This window comes from Bubalus kerabau, chromosome 10, assembly GCF_029407905.1.
Source record: "Bubalus kerabau isolate K-KA32 ecotype Philippines breed swamp buffalo chromosome 10, PCC_UOA_SB_1v2, whole genome shotgun sequence".
NCBI classification, from domain to species: domain Eukaryota; kingdom Metazoa; phylum Chordata; class Mammalia; order Artiodactyla; family Bovidae; genus Bubalus; species Bubalus kerabau.
The window spans coordinates 5,975,322-5,989,233 of NC_073633.1; the positions used below are offsets into that span (position 1 = coordinate 5,975,322).

General features: G+C 41.5%; 1 protein-coding gene across 6 annotated transcripts in view; it reads left to right on the top strand.

Annotated features, from left to right (window-relative positions):
- Positions 1-13,912, top strand: part of EPB41L4A (erythrocyte membrane protein band 4.1 like 4A) — a 283,127-nt gene that overhangs the window by 15,368 nt on the left and 253,847 nt on the right. Inside the window, exon 1 of one of the 6 annotated variants that reach the window (XM_055536504.1) lies at positions 10-450. The exons of 4 other annotated variants lie outside the window; for them this stretch is intronic. The gene's annotated coding sequence lies outside the window, so the exon portion shown is untranslated. Of the gene's footprint in view, positions 1-9; positions 451-13,912 lie in introns of those variants that run through there. One more of the 6 variants, XM_055536507.1, reaches the window with a different exon arrangement.

Genomic DNA, 13,912 nt, shown 5'->3' on the forward strand with positions numbered 1-13,912 from the left:
CCTCTCCTCCTTAAATCAGGTCCTTCTAGGCCCGCATCTGGCTTGAGTGCCTTCTGCAGTTTCGGCATTTGGATTTGTGCAACTCTTTCTGGGTAGATTATATGAGGGAGAGACTCTTTTGTCTCAAAGAATCTTTTTTTTTCCCCTCCCAATTTGGGAGTTTGCTTATGTGGAATTTCTTTTCAGAATGATACTAACTGCATTGCATTTTATTTTTTTTTAACTTTCTGAAAGATGCTTGTTTATATAAAAGGCTTAGAATAATGTATGGTTATGGTCATTGTTTTAGAGCTCGTATCACTCAGATTTTTCCTTGGTTTCTGTTTTGTAAAGTCTTTACCTTGAATTCTTACAGCTCTATTCTGGTATCTCTCCAGGAAAGAAAATTAAAAACTGATTAGTGACCCTTCTTATTGCCTGAGGGAGGGTGCAAGAGAGGAAAGCAAAAAGGTAAAATTGCTCTTTCATTGAAAGGTTTCAGATGGGCCAATCATCAGGAGGCTAATAGATCTTTCCCCCGATAACGATTATTTCATGCATCTGCTGCTGTTTACAAGGGCACTTTGAGGTTGTGCAAATTTTCCAGAATTCCTCAGGGAACCGGCTTCTTTTTCTTTCAGACAGTGTTTTTACATAATGTTCTGGGGTAGTTATTTGAAGATAAATAGGTTTTGAGTGTGAGGGTGTATGGTGGCCTGGACCAGTGCTGTGTGTCTGTAATTTTAAGTATGGATTTGTGAACTCACTTTTATAAGAATTTATTCAGAGCTTGTGTACCCAGTAGCACCTAGGATTTCTGGTGGGGATGATGAAATTGAGGGAAGACTCGAGCCTTTTTTTCCTTCAAACAAAAGTATGGGTATATTTAATTCTATCAAATGCATAAAATAGTAATTACACAGCCACAAGTCTTTTGTTCAATAATGATTTGATTCATAAGCATTTGTGTGAAATTTACATAATTTTACATCCATACTGTTGAATTTTTAAATACTGTAAGTAAAAAAGCCTCACGAATAACCAATTCTTATATTTCCTATTTATCCCTCTATGTGTCCACACTTTAAAAAGTTACAAACTGAACATTATACAGAATGTGTAAGTCATGTTTAAAAACCCGAGTTTTTAAAATTGTTGTACCCCAGTATGATTCAGAAAAGTTCCCATGCTGACAAGTGCGGTCCTAGGTGGCAAACTGGAGGAGGGGATGAAAGAGACAGAAGCAAGTTTTCTGTCTTAATATTTTACTAACCCTCTCAGTTAAAAATGGTAATGTCATGAGAAATGACAGTTTAGGTTTAATATGAGTAATAGAGTTTGCTTTATAGTTAAGAGAAGTTTAAAGAGTTAAAAGAAATTTAAGTTTTAGGTGGAAAGACAAATAGTTACTTATAAAGACAGCATTCAATACAATTCATAAATAAGTACTGGGTTATATAGTGGAGATTTTAAGAGGTACAGACATCCTTATAAGGAATGATGTTTCTTACATACTGAGGTGGATCGGTTAATCAGGAAAGGTATTTTAGAAGAAGTGAATATAGATTCACCTTCAGGTGGGGCTAGATGTGTTTGAAGGTTCAAAATCTTTCAGATTCTAGCAAGGTAGTATGGTATATAAATGATCCATTATGCAATATCCCTGGCCAGGTTTAGGGTGATACCTCTTAAAACAGGCACAGTAATATTTGCACAACTCATCATTTGAATATTCACAATAAGTGGGGGTAAATAGAGACTTCAAGTTGCTTTCTTCCAGATTTTGACTCTGTATTAGTTAACTATTATCTGTTTATCTTTCATCTTGACTGACTCTTTGCAGTGCCATGGACTGCAGCCTGCCAGGTTTCTCTGTCCATGGACTTTTCTAGGCAAGAATACTGCCATTTCCTTCTTCAGGGAATTTCCTGACCCAGGGATCAAACCCGTGTCTCCTGCATCTCCAGCATTGGCAGGTGGATTCTTACCACTGGCACCACCTGGAAAGACCCAGGTGTGTTATCTATTCAGTTCAGTTCAGTTCAGTTCAGTCGCTCAGTCATGTCCGACTCTTTGCGACCCCATGAATCACAGCACGCCAGGCCTCCCTGTCCACCACCAACTCCCGGAGTTCACTGAGACTCACGTCCATCTAGTCAGTGATGCCATCCAGCCATCTCATCCTCTGTCGTCCCCTTCTCCTCCTGCCCCCAATCCCTCTCAGCATCAGAGTCTTCTCCAATGAGTCAACTCTTCGCATGAGGTGGCCAAAGTACTGGAATTTCAGCTTTAGCATCATTCCTTCCAAAGAAATCCCAGGGCTGATCTCCTTTAGAATGGACTGGTTGGATCTCCTTGCAGTCCAAGGCATTCTCAAGAGTCTTCTCTAACACCACAGTTCAAAAGCATCAATTCTTCCGCCCTCAGCCTTCTTCACAGTCCCAACTCTCACATCCATACATGACCACAGGAAAAACCATAGCCTTGACTAGATCCACACAGTCAAAGGCTTTGGCATAGTCAATAAAGCAGAAATAGATGCTTTTCTGGAACTCTCTTGCTTTTTCCATGATCCAGCGGATGTTGGCAATTTGATCTCTGGTTTCTCTGCCTTTTCTAAAACCAGCTTGAACATCAGGAAGTTCACGGTTCACATATTGCTGAAGCCTGGCTTGGAGAATTTTGAGCATTACTTTACTAGCATGTGAGATGAGTGCAATTGTGCGGTAGTTTGAGCATTCTTTGGCATTGCCTTTCTTTGGGATTGGAATGAAAACGGACCTTTTCCAGTCCTGTGGCCACTGCTGAGTTTTCCAAATGTGCTGGCATATTGAGTGCAGCACTTTCACAGCATCATCTTTCAGGATTTGAAATAGCTCCACTGGAATTCCATCACCTCCACTAGCTTTGTTCGTAGTGATGCTTTCTAAGGCCCACTTGACTTCACATTCTGGGATGTCTGGCTCTAGGTCAGTGATCACACCATCGTGATTATCTGGGTCGTGTATCTATTGCTGTGTGCCAAATTACATCCAAAACTTAGCAGCTTGGAAGAATGAACACTATCCTGTACAGATTCTCTGGGTCCAGAATCCAGGAGCAGCTTCAGTGGATGATTCTGGTTCAGGTTTTTCTGAGGCTGCACTCAAACTGTGTCTGAGGCATCAGTCAAAGGGAAGCAGATGGTGGGACTACTTCTAAGCCTGCTCACGGGCTTGTTGGTAGGTTGTGGTTCCTCACCACGTGATCCTGAGTGTCCCCACAACATGGTAGCTGGCTTGCTCCAAAGCAAGTAATCTTAGAAAAACCAAGATGGAAGCTCTAGTTGTATGTAACATCTGCTATTATGTTTATGTGGTATTTTGTTGGTCATACTAGCCAATCTTGGAGTTAGAGGGGACTGTATAAGGGTGTGAATACTGGGAGGCAGAGATCACTAGGAGACATCTGGAAGAGGGACTGCCATAGTTACCAAGTGAGTTTTGGCATCAAACTTTAGATAAAGTTTGCAGTTTTTGTATCTTTTTGGGTTCTTAATTCCTATAGACTCTGGCCTCCTCAAAGTGATGATTTGTGAGGATGAACCATGGCTCTGAAGGCAGTCTAGGACTGCAGGATAGCATAAACATAGAGAAATGACTTTGGTGGAGGAAGACGAAGAGTGTCTAGGGAATCCATAGACTCATGGTCTGCTCTGTGCCAGGCACTGTACCTGAAATGGGGACTAAAAAGGTGAATTAGGTGGTGCTAGTGGCAAAGAACCCACCTGCCAATGCAGAGGACATAAGAGACGTGGGTTCCATCTCTGGGTCGGGAAGGTCCCATGGAGGAGGGCATGGCAGCCCACTCCAGTATTCTTGCCTGGGAATTCCATGGACAGAGGAGCGTGGGGAGGCTACAGTCCACGGCGTCGCAAAGAGTCAGACACGACTAAAGTGACTTAGCAGACAGGCAGATACATTATTAACCATCTGTAGCTAAAATTTTGATTTGAGAAAATCTAGAGTTTTGCTTTGAAGATACCTGTAATGTCTACAGTGAGAAAGACAGCATAGTTAGAAAGCTGGCATAGTGAGAGAATATAGACTCAGAAAATCTGCATTTTTCTGCCAGCTCCTTCATTTCCTATCTTGCAAAAGTCAATATTGTGGAGTGTTAGTTTTTTCTTTCCATTTGTGAAATTAAATCGGTGGTTACATTATTCCATCAATATCGAAGTATTGTGAGGCTCAGTTGTTGTTGTTCAGTTGCTCAGTTGTGGCCGACTCCTTTCGACCCTATGGACTGCAGCACACCAGGCTTCCCTGTCTTTCACTCTCTCCTGGAGTTTGCTCAAACTCATGTCCATTGCGTCAGTGCTGCCGTTCCACCATCTCCTCTGTCACCCCTTCTCCTCTTGCCCTCACTCTTCCCCAGCATTGGGTCTTTTGCAGTGAGTTGGGCTCTTTGCATCAGGTGGCCAAAGTATTGGAGCTTCAGCTTCAGATCAGTCCTTCCAATGAATATTCAGGGTTGATTTCTTTTAGGATTGACTGGTTTGATCTCCTTGCCATCCAAGGACTCTCAAGAGTCTTCTTCAACACCACAGTTCAAAAGCATCAATTCTATGTCACTCAGCTTTCTTTATAGTCCAACTCTCACATTCATACATGACTACTGGAAAAACCATAGCTTTGACCATATGGACCTTTGTTGGCAAAGTGATGTCACTGTCTCTGCTTTTTAATACACTGTCTAGGTTCATTGTAGCTTTTTTTCCAAGGAGCAAGCATCTTTTAATTTCGTGGCTGTAGTCACTGTCTACAGTGATTTTGGAGCCCAAGAAAATAAAATCTGCCACTGTTTCCACTCTTTCCCCACCTATTTGCCATGAAGTGATGGGACCAGGTGCCATGATCTTAGTTTTTTTTTTTTTTTTTTTTTTCATGATCTTAGTTTTTTGAGTGTTGAGCTCTAAGCTAGCTTTTCCCCTCTCCTCTTTGACCTTCATTAAGAGGCTCTTTAGTTCTTCTTTGCTTTCTGCCATAAAGATGGTGTCATTTGCATATCTGAGATTATTGCTATTTCTCCCAGCAGTCTTGATTCCAGCTTGTGATTCATCCAGCCTGGCATTTCACATGATGTATCCTGCATGTAAGTTAAATAAACAGGGTGACAATATACAGCCTTGACGTACTCCTTTCCCAATTTGGAGCCAGTGCATTGTTCCATGTCTAGTTCTAACTGTTGTTTCTTGACTTGCATACAAGTTTCTCAGGAGGCAGGTAAGGTGATCTGGTATTCCCATCTCTTGAAGAATTTTCCAGTTTGTTGTGATCCACACAGTCAAAGGCTTTGGCATAGTTAATGAAGCAGAAGTAGAGGTTTTCCTGGAGTTCCTTGTGAGGCTCAAGGGAAGATAATGGCTGAAAAAAGTCTTGCAAAATTTTAAGGTGCTCTGGAGTATTGATTATTATTGTATTATTATTATGTCAGTATAGTACAGTATAGTACTTATATAGTATGTAGTACACTATAGTACTTATACTAAGTATAGTACAGTATAGTATTAAGCCTTATATTGATTAAAAGAAAAATGAAATGATGATTTAGAATGTCCTTAGAAGGTTTGAAACCATGAGACAAATTACAGTTTTCCTTTAAATGCTTTTTTATTATTTTGCATTTGCTGTCTAGAAAACTGATTTATTGGGTTGGACAGAGATTACTTTGAAAACAACAGCCAGCTTCCTTCCTCCTCCTCTTCCTCTCTTTGTTTCTTTTTTTTTATGTTGACCTTCATGTACAGCTTTTCACATTTTGAAGGTCATAGCTGAAAATAAATCCCTTTGCTTTTCCGGTAACCCAGTAGTCAGATTACTTGTCCCAGCAGAAAGAACTAAGCTCAATTTAGAGCTTAGTTCACGTGATGAAGATGTGTTTCAAAAAGGAAGCTTAGATATGGAAGCCTGGAAGAATTTACTCATTAAAATTCCTTGTTGGATTAAATTATGAGTCAAAAATAAGGACTTGCAATTTTGTTGATTTCTGTGATAAAGACAGTTTGTTATGATTTAGTCTTTTAAGAATCTGAGTAGCCTTCTTTTGAGGATCATGAGAACTTCCACAAATCATTATTTTCTAGAATCTTTGTCTGGCAAACCCTGAAGAACTTTCCCTTAGAATGCCTTTATGCCATTGCATGCACCCAGGGAGAGCGAGCCGTGACAGTGTCATGGAAACATCAGTATTGACGCTGGCATTTTAGTGACCCCCCAAACAACAGCTATAAAGGAAACCAGACCCCAGGCTGACAGCAGATCAATTGCTTTATGTCACAAATTTCCTTTGAATGGTAGTGAAAAACCTTGGGCTTTTTTTGTGTTTTCAGGTTAAAAATTCTTGAGATTTCCCCGTTTGAAAATGCTGAACCATATGTGGGTGTATGCTTGCGTGCACACACAAGTGTGCTTGTGCCAGAGAAAGATAAATGACATAGTGTTTACCATTTTAATACCTGGGTAGTTGTGTTTAAGAGTAAATGTATGGAAAGGACAGACTTGTTGCCAAGGGAGAGGGGGTATTGGGAAGGATATATTGGGAGTTTGGGGTTAGCATATGCAAGCTATTATATATAGAATGGATAAACTAAACGGTCCTGTGTATAGCACAGGGAGCTATATTGAATATTCTTAATAAACCATAAATAAAAGAATATGAAAAAGAATATATATGTATAACTGAATCACTTTGATGTATAGCAGAAACTAACACAACATTGTAAATCAACTATACTTCATTAAAGTAAGTTAAAAAAGAGTAAATGTATGACTTATTGCTCTCTAGAAAATCATGTTTCTTATTTTTAAATGTTTTTGAAAGATGATCAGTATGTTCTGAAACAACATTTTCTTTAATATGAGAATCGTGGCTACTGAAAACAGGTATTATATTCATCAGGATGTACATTGCTATACTTAAAAAAAACCATTATTTTGAAGAATTTCATTGTGAATTGATTCTTGCTCTAAAATGCTTCTCATTTAGTATAATTGGAAAGTTGAAAATGACATAGAGGTTTTTTTTCCCCAAGGGGAGGGTGATTTTATGTGTCAGCTTGGTTACAGATCACTGGGTCCTCCTTGTGCTTTTCCACTTGCTTCAGTCAGTGCTGAGTTGAGCAAAGCCAAGTTCCTGACAGGCTGCTGTGGTTTCAGCACGTGCCTCCCTCTGTTTCGGCTTTACCATTAGTATATGTGTCCACCTTTGTCCTCAAATGCTTAGACAATTTTGTGCTTTCTGCCTGAGGTTGTGGTAGCAAAGTGACAACAAAATGTACCATTTCCCCCACATTTAACAAGCTCTGCTGCTCTGAGTAGAATCCATGGCTTATTAGACATGCCAAGTCGCTAGCTTTCTAAGTGTGTTCAACTGAAAATGATGAACAAAATGACATAGACTGGCATGTTTTGAGTCTCGCTGCATGCTTTTGTCAGAGTTTGGCTCTCATTTGTTGGCTAGTCTCTTCATGGAAGATTCATTGAAACCACTTTGGTCAATTTGATTGCCATTTTCTTGTGTTAGGATGTTAGATTCCTCTTGCAGGAAGAAAAAGGAGTAAGAGCCAGTAAGAACTCAAATAGTTAGAAATATCTGTAATTTTTATACCAATTACTAATAGATTTTGCACTTCCTCATAAATTAAAACTTTGGGGCTGAGAACAAATCATATACAGACCACAAGTATGTTTGCTATTACATGAACCTGATATTTCTGGTTGTGTCAGTGCATGTAGGGGTAGTTTTTTTTTTTTAAAGTCTTCAAAATTAATGAGACAACCTTGATTGAGAAATAGTTTCCTTACACAGGAACTTTTAGTTCTTAACTGAGTGAAGGATGAAGAAAGGATTCTGCAGACCCTGGGTAGTGAACATGTTAATTGCATATTTGACACAGGCATTTGACCATAAGTATAAATAGCCGAGTTTCCTTCTAGCTCTCAAAGTCTGATGTGTTGTGTTGAAGGTGGCTTTGGTGACAGGTGCAAGTTTTCATTTCTAGCAGTTGTGTCTGTGGTTTATCTAGTCTGGAGCTATAATCACCTTTTCATTACCCAGGCTTCACATATTACTACGGCTTGTTCAGTTCGCTACATATAGTAGACAGGGCTCAGGAAAATCAATGTGATTTCTTGTTTTCAGCAACCTGAATGATTTGGTGGGGAAGGAGAGTGAAACTCTGTTTTTTCTCAGACTCATGAGCATTTTGGACTTTTGGTTACTTCATTTTAGTGGCTGTGGGGGGGTGGGGGCGCAGGTAGGGAGTGGCAGAGGGTTATTATTTTCTTCTTTAAGGCTACTTCATAGATTAAGCCCATATGCCATTAAAAGTTGCCCATAAGAAAAAGTGAGCCAGTCCATTCAGTTGGTGTTATACCTAGTGAACTTCAGTAAATGTTACCTTTTACTTCTCTTTGACACTAGTCAGCCTGTTGTGGGGAATACAGAATGGAGTATGATATTGAAGTGTGAGACCTGAGGGGTCTCATGGAGAAGTGTCTTGAATATGATTTTTAAGGATAAGTGGGCTATAGATACACAGAAAGTGAGGGGTTGCCCTGTGGAACTCCTAGGACAGTGAGGAGGCTGGCTGAACCTGGAGGCAAAGGGGAAAATGCTTTAGGTTTATTTTTAAAGAGCATTCTTAAAAGACAGTGAAATAATTAATCTTAAATACTCTGCATTCTAAGGCTTAAGGGTCATGAAGATGTTAGGAGTCAAGTCTATTTGTTTCTCATACATGCAGCCTGTCTCTGCCTTGGGGCCTCAGCTCCTGCTGTTCTTTCTGCTGAGAATGCTTTTCCCTAGAAATCTGCCTGGCTTAACCTCACCCCTTTAAGTCTCTGCTCAAGTGTCTCCCCCCTGAGACCTTCCTTGAGCCCTCTGCATACACTTTCACTAAGCCCCTTCAGCTTTATTTCTCTTCACCATATCTACGGCCTTCTAACATAGTGGATAATTTACTTGATGATTTTGCTTGTTGCCTGTCTTCTCCACTAGAACGTGTGCTTCATGAGGCCAGGAGTTTTTTTTAAGGATTTGTCCACTGAGATCTCCTCAGCATTGACTACAGCGTCTGGCATGTAGTGGGCTCACAGTAAATACTTATTGAATAAACATCTCTTTTTACATGGGCTAAACTCATTTTGTTGCTGGCTCTAATGATGATGTATTGTGATCCCCCCCACCCCACCTTTTAAGGATAGGCTCTCAATAGCTTCTTCCTTTCGGAAAACACCCTGACAGTAAGGGAAAAAGGTCTCCAAGGTACTGGATGAGCCACTGAGAAGCCTGTGTTTTAAAGACAATGTACATTTTACTCAGAGCCCATGAATTTAAATCAGCAGTCTGATTTTATGAACAGTTACATAACTTAATTATAATTTTTGCCTACATGCAAGAAAGAAAACCCAGTTCTAAAAATGTGTTTATTGTGGGGCTGTTAATTGTAAACGCTGATAGACCTTCCCTCCCATTAAACTCCTGAGTACAGAAATTGGGCAGTCCTAGGAAAAAGTAAGCGGAGAAGGTGATAGCACCCCACTCCTGTACTCTTGCCTGGAAAATCCCATGGATGGAGGAGCCTGGTTGGCTGCAGTCCATGGGGTCGCGAAGAGTCGGACACGACTGAGCGACTTCCCTTTCACTTTTCACTTTCAAGCATTGGAGAAGGAAATGGCAACCCAGTCCAGTGTTCTTGCCTGGAGAATCCCAGGGAAAGGGGAGCCTGGTGGGCTGCCGTCTATGGAGTCACACAGAGTCGGACATGACTGAAGTGACTTAGCAGCAGCAGCAGGAAAAAGTAAGAAAAGGCTATTTTTTATAAAAAGATTCCTCCGTGTCTTCCCACATTGGGGAAACAAGTTAAATTTTTTTCATATTAAATAATCATCCCTGTAGGGTGACTGGGTTGGACTAAATCATTACTAAAGCCACTTTCCATCTTGAAAGCTCTATGATCCTGCTCTGTCTAAATATTCTACTCTGGCCAGTTTGTTTTATACACCACTGTATGAACTTGCTGCGTGCATTCCTTAGCTTGGTGACTTAGTTTATGATTGTCTGAGTACTCTAGAAGAGGGATTTCTGGATCCAAATGCTTGGAGATTTTTGAGGTTCTTGTTTCATAGGGCCAAATGTTTTTTAGATAGGCTGCACTTTAGGATAATGGCTAATGCTTAGGTTATTGAGTTAGCATAGCTGTGATCTGTCCTGGATCTGCCCTTGCCAGCCATGTGCTGAGTTTACTTGGTCCCTTGCCCTTCATTTCTTTCTACCTTTCTTACAGGGTAGCGATGAAAATTAGCCGAGAGTGCACCCTGGCTGCTATTATTATCACGATTATTTTATTTTGTACTTCTAGAGTTTCATGAACATAGAATATTAGCGTATAAAATATCCTTGTCAATTTGATAAGGAAAATGTGGAGTTTTTATATATTTTTTTTATTACTTTTGAGTGCTTTTTTTCATGTTCATGATTATTTACATTTTTTTTTTTAATGTTTCAAACGACTTCATTTCGGTAATGATTTCTTTTTCTAAGTTTAAATCCATATTGTACTCACACTCACTTTACATGTACTTGGTGTCCTTAAGATCACCAAACATAGCACAAAGAATGCACAGGTGGTTTTTGAGATACCATATGGATTTTTAAAACATGTGTGTGTGTAATATGTGAGGATTATTCTGTTTTGGTAAAAAATTGTTTTTAGATCAAGTCTATCAATGCTTTATTAAATAAATACATACATTTTTAATTTTAAAAGAAAAGATCTTGCCAGTGGCTTGGGGAGTGAACCATTTTGGAATCTGGGCTCATGGTCCCATTCATGCACTCGACAGGCACAGCACTGGCAAATACTCTGACTACGGCCTCATCAGAGAACATGAGCCAGAACCACCCAGCTTATTATAAATGCCAATTCAAATCTGTCCCCATACAGGGGGATAACTTGGAATGAAATCAGTTTCTCCTATTAGGAAATGTGAGTTTTGCTTTTTAAATTTTTGTATTTTTGTTTTCCCCCCACTCTTGTGCTCTGAACCTCTGGCTGAGGCCCTGACATTTGATGTTTTTCATGTCTCTTCTGGAATGAGAAGTTGCTTTAGCCTAAGTTCACAGCTCATTAAATTAAGAAGCAACTTCGTCAGAGGTCCACAAACCAATAATTTACTCTTAAGTGTGTGTTTACGTCTGAGAATTCATAGCAGGGGGCTAAAAGGGAGAGTAATGAGCCTGGCAACTCCCTGCTCAGCTTGCTCACCAGACCCCTCACCAGAAATGTTTCCACAGTGTTGCTGTTTTCTGGGATCCCATCAAGATGCCCTTAGGAAGATTAGAGACAATTGACTCTGCATATAGAAATGAACCAGGTGGATGGAAGCCTGGGCTAGGCCTTTGCGAGAACCTTCTGCTGCCCAGGTGGTCACAGAGCAGCACTTTGTTAGGGCAGCCTGTGGACTTGAGGTTTTTACAACACAGGTTGTCTGTTCCTAACCCTGACTTCCTCTCCTTCTTAGGCCAGTGGGGCTGACCCCTGAGTGCACAGTACAGTCATTTGGAGGGAGTTTTGAAAATAACCAGAGAGGTTCTGATTTAAGTGGTCTGGGTGGGATCTGAGCTTGGATAAAGTTAAAAAACCTCCTTTTGTGATTTGGGTGCACTCCATGACCAGGAACCCAGGCCACCAATCTGTTTCCAGACTTAGCCTTTCCAGCCTCCTCCCTACCATTTGCCTTCCTTCAGTCTGTATATTTAAGAGCTCTAGCAATAGCTCTGTCCTGCACTTTCAAACTTCAACCTTGGACTGCTTGCCCTTTATGTTTTGGTGAATATTCACAGTCTGTAATCAGGTACTGTAAGGGTGCGTTGTTAGTTTGCTGCCCTGTTGGTCTTTGAATTAATGTAATGATCTGTGATTTCTACTCAAACAACTAGACTATCCAAGTCTCTTCTGTGGCAGAGCCCCTGGTGAGGAATTCTTGGATTTGATATCTTAAAACTTCTCTCTGCTGGTCCTTAAGTGCTGGTATAAGATTGAGATGATTTACTTCCTTTTTATTATTCCTGTTGTTAAAACTTGGGTGGGCAACTTTTACATTTCTTTTTAATGTCGTGAAGATGGAACATTAAGAATGTATTTCATGAGTTTTGAATCAGTTACTTAAGAGTTAATCTGAATTTCTGATTTTTCTCCTTAGAAAAATCAGAAATTAGATTTTTTTTCTGATTATATTCTAATAAAACCTACAGTCTACAGAACTGCTTCATATAAAATCTCATTTACAGACAATATATATTTGAAAACATAGAAACTCTTCAGATCTACAGTTTGGAGGACTTTGTGATAAATGTATTTTTTGGCAACTCAAAGGAAAAATCTGCAAATTACTTAGCACAGTGTCTTTAAAATATAGCCACTTGATAAGAAACTGTTAATATTAATGGTCTGTTCTGGGCAAAGTCTGACACTTACCTTCTGTTGGTAGTTCATTACCTTTTTGAGATACTTAAAGTGATGGGAAGGCTTTGGAGCCCTGAGGGAAGCTGGGGTGTCCTGTGGGAATGGTAGTCTTATAATAGAGCTGGGTCAAGTGCAGCCCTTAGCACACCGCCCTTGATATGCGCCAGTACCCCCCACCCTATTATCAGGCAATGAGTCCTGCTCATCCATTGGTTGGTGCTGCACAGAGCCCCTCCCCTAGGCGACCAACCGTCAATGTGAGACCGGTAGTGGTCCTGCCCACCCATTGGTTGACACCACAGTGGGCCCCGCCCACAAACAACCAACTGTCAAGGAGCAACCGTAAGTGAGGGATTTAGTCAGCGGAGTGGTGGTCCTCAGAGAGTGAGGTAAGAGGAGGATCCTAGCCTTCTCCCTGGGGCTCTTCCAGTTCACCCGGCCTCAAGCCATCAGGTGAACTGAGGGGCAGGGGGAGCAGGCTGGGGGCTGTGTCCTGCGTCCTGCAGGGCTCCAGAATCCTCGCCAAAGCCTCCCGACTGGACTCAGACCTTGAGGCGATGGTGAACCTCCCCCTCATCCCATCTCTTCGACCTGATGGCAGCAGCCTGGGGGACCTGGTCCCTACCAAATGGGCGGCCTGAGGAGCCTGAGGCTCCTGGCTCAGGTTGGGTCCTGGGCGCCTGGCTCCCTCAGCCATGACAGCTGGGCAGGGTCTGGGAACCTGGCCCTGAGGAAGCCGCCAGATGAGACCTGCCTCCTCTTAGCCAGGACGAGGACCTCTGAGGGGAAAGTTGTGCTTTGCTTGGGACCTCGCCCTTTCTTGTCAGGGCAGAAAATAAGAATCGTTAAGAGATTTACAGAAACATCATTACTGGACTATGAGAGGACCTCTAGAACAAAGGATCTGGTACCAAAAAGTTTACAACTAACCACCCTCCTCCCTCACCTCTCCTGGCAAAGGGCTTTGCTGAAAGCTTTCGGGGAGTTTGGGGTTTTTAAGGCACGAGCCACCTGTCTACTTTCATGGCCCTCAATAAACCTGTCTCTGCTCCAAACTCTAACATTCTGGTATTGTTTGACCTCACTATGCGTTGGGCGCACAGACTTGTGTTTCGGTAACAGTCCGGGTGGGCTCAGAAGAGGCCCTGTGTTGGACATGGTTGGCCTCAGATACCAGGACTTCATGCGTCTACCTTAATCTCTGATTGCATCTGGATCTGGCCAAGTCAGCAACCATGCAAGTCAGCCTGGAGACCTTTCTGAGCAGAGTTTGAGAGGAGATGCCATTGGGAACCTCCAGGTTAGTGAGCTTCATCCTGCACATCCTTACATGCAGGACCCTCAACCATCCCTTGGGACACTAACTGACAGAGCTGGAGGCCAAGCAACCTTTAGGCCTTTCTCCTCCATGTCTGGATGGCTAAG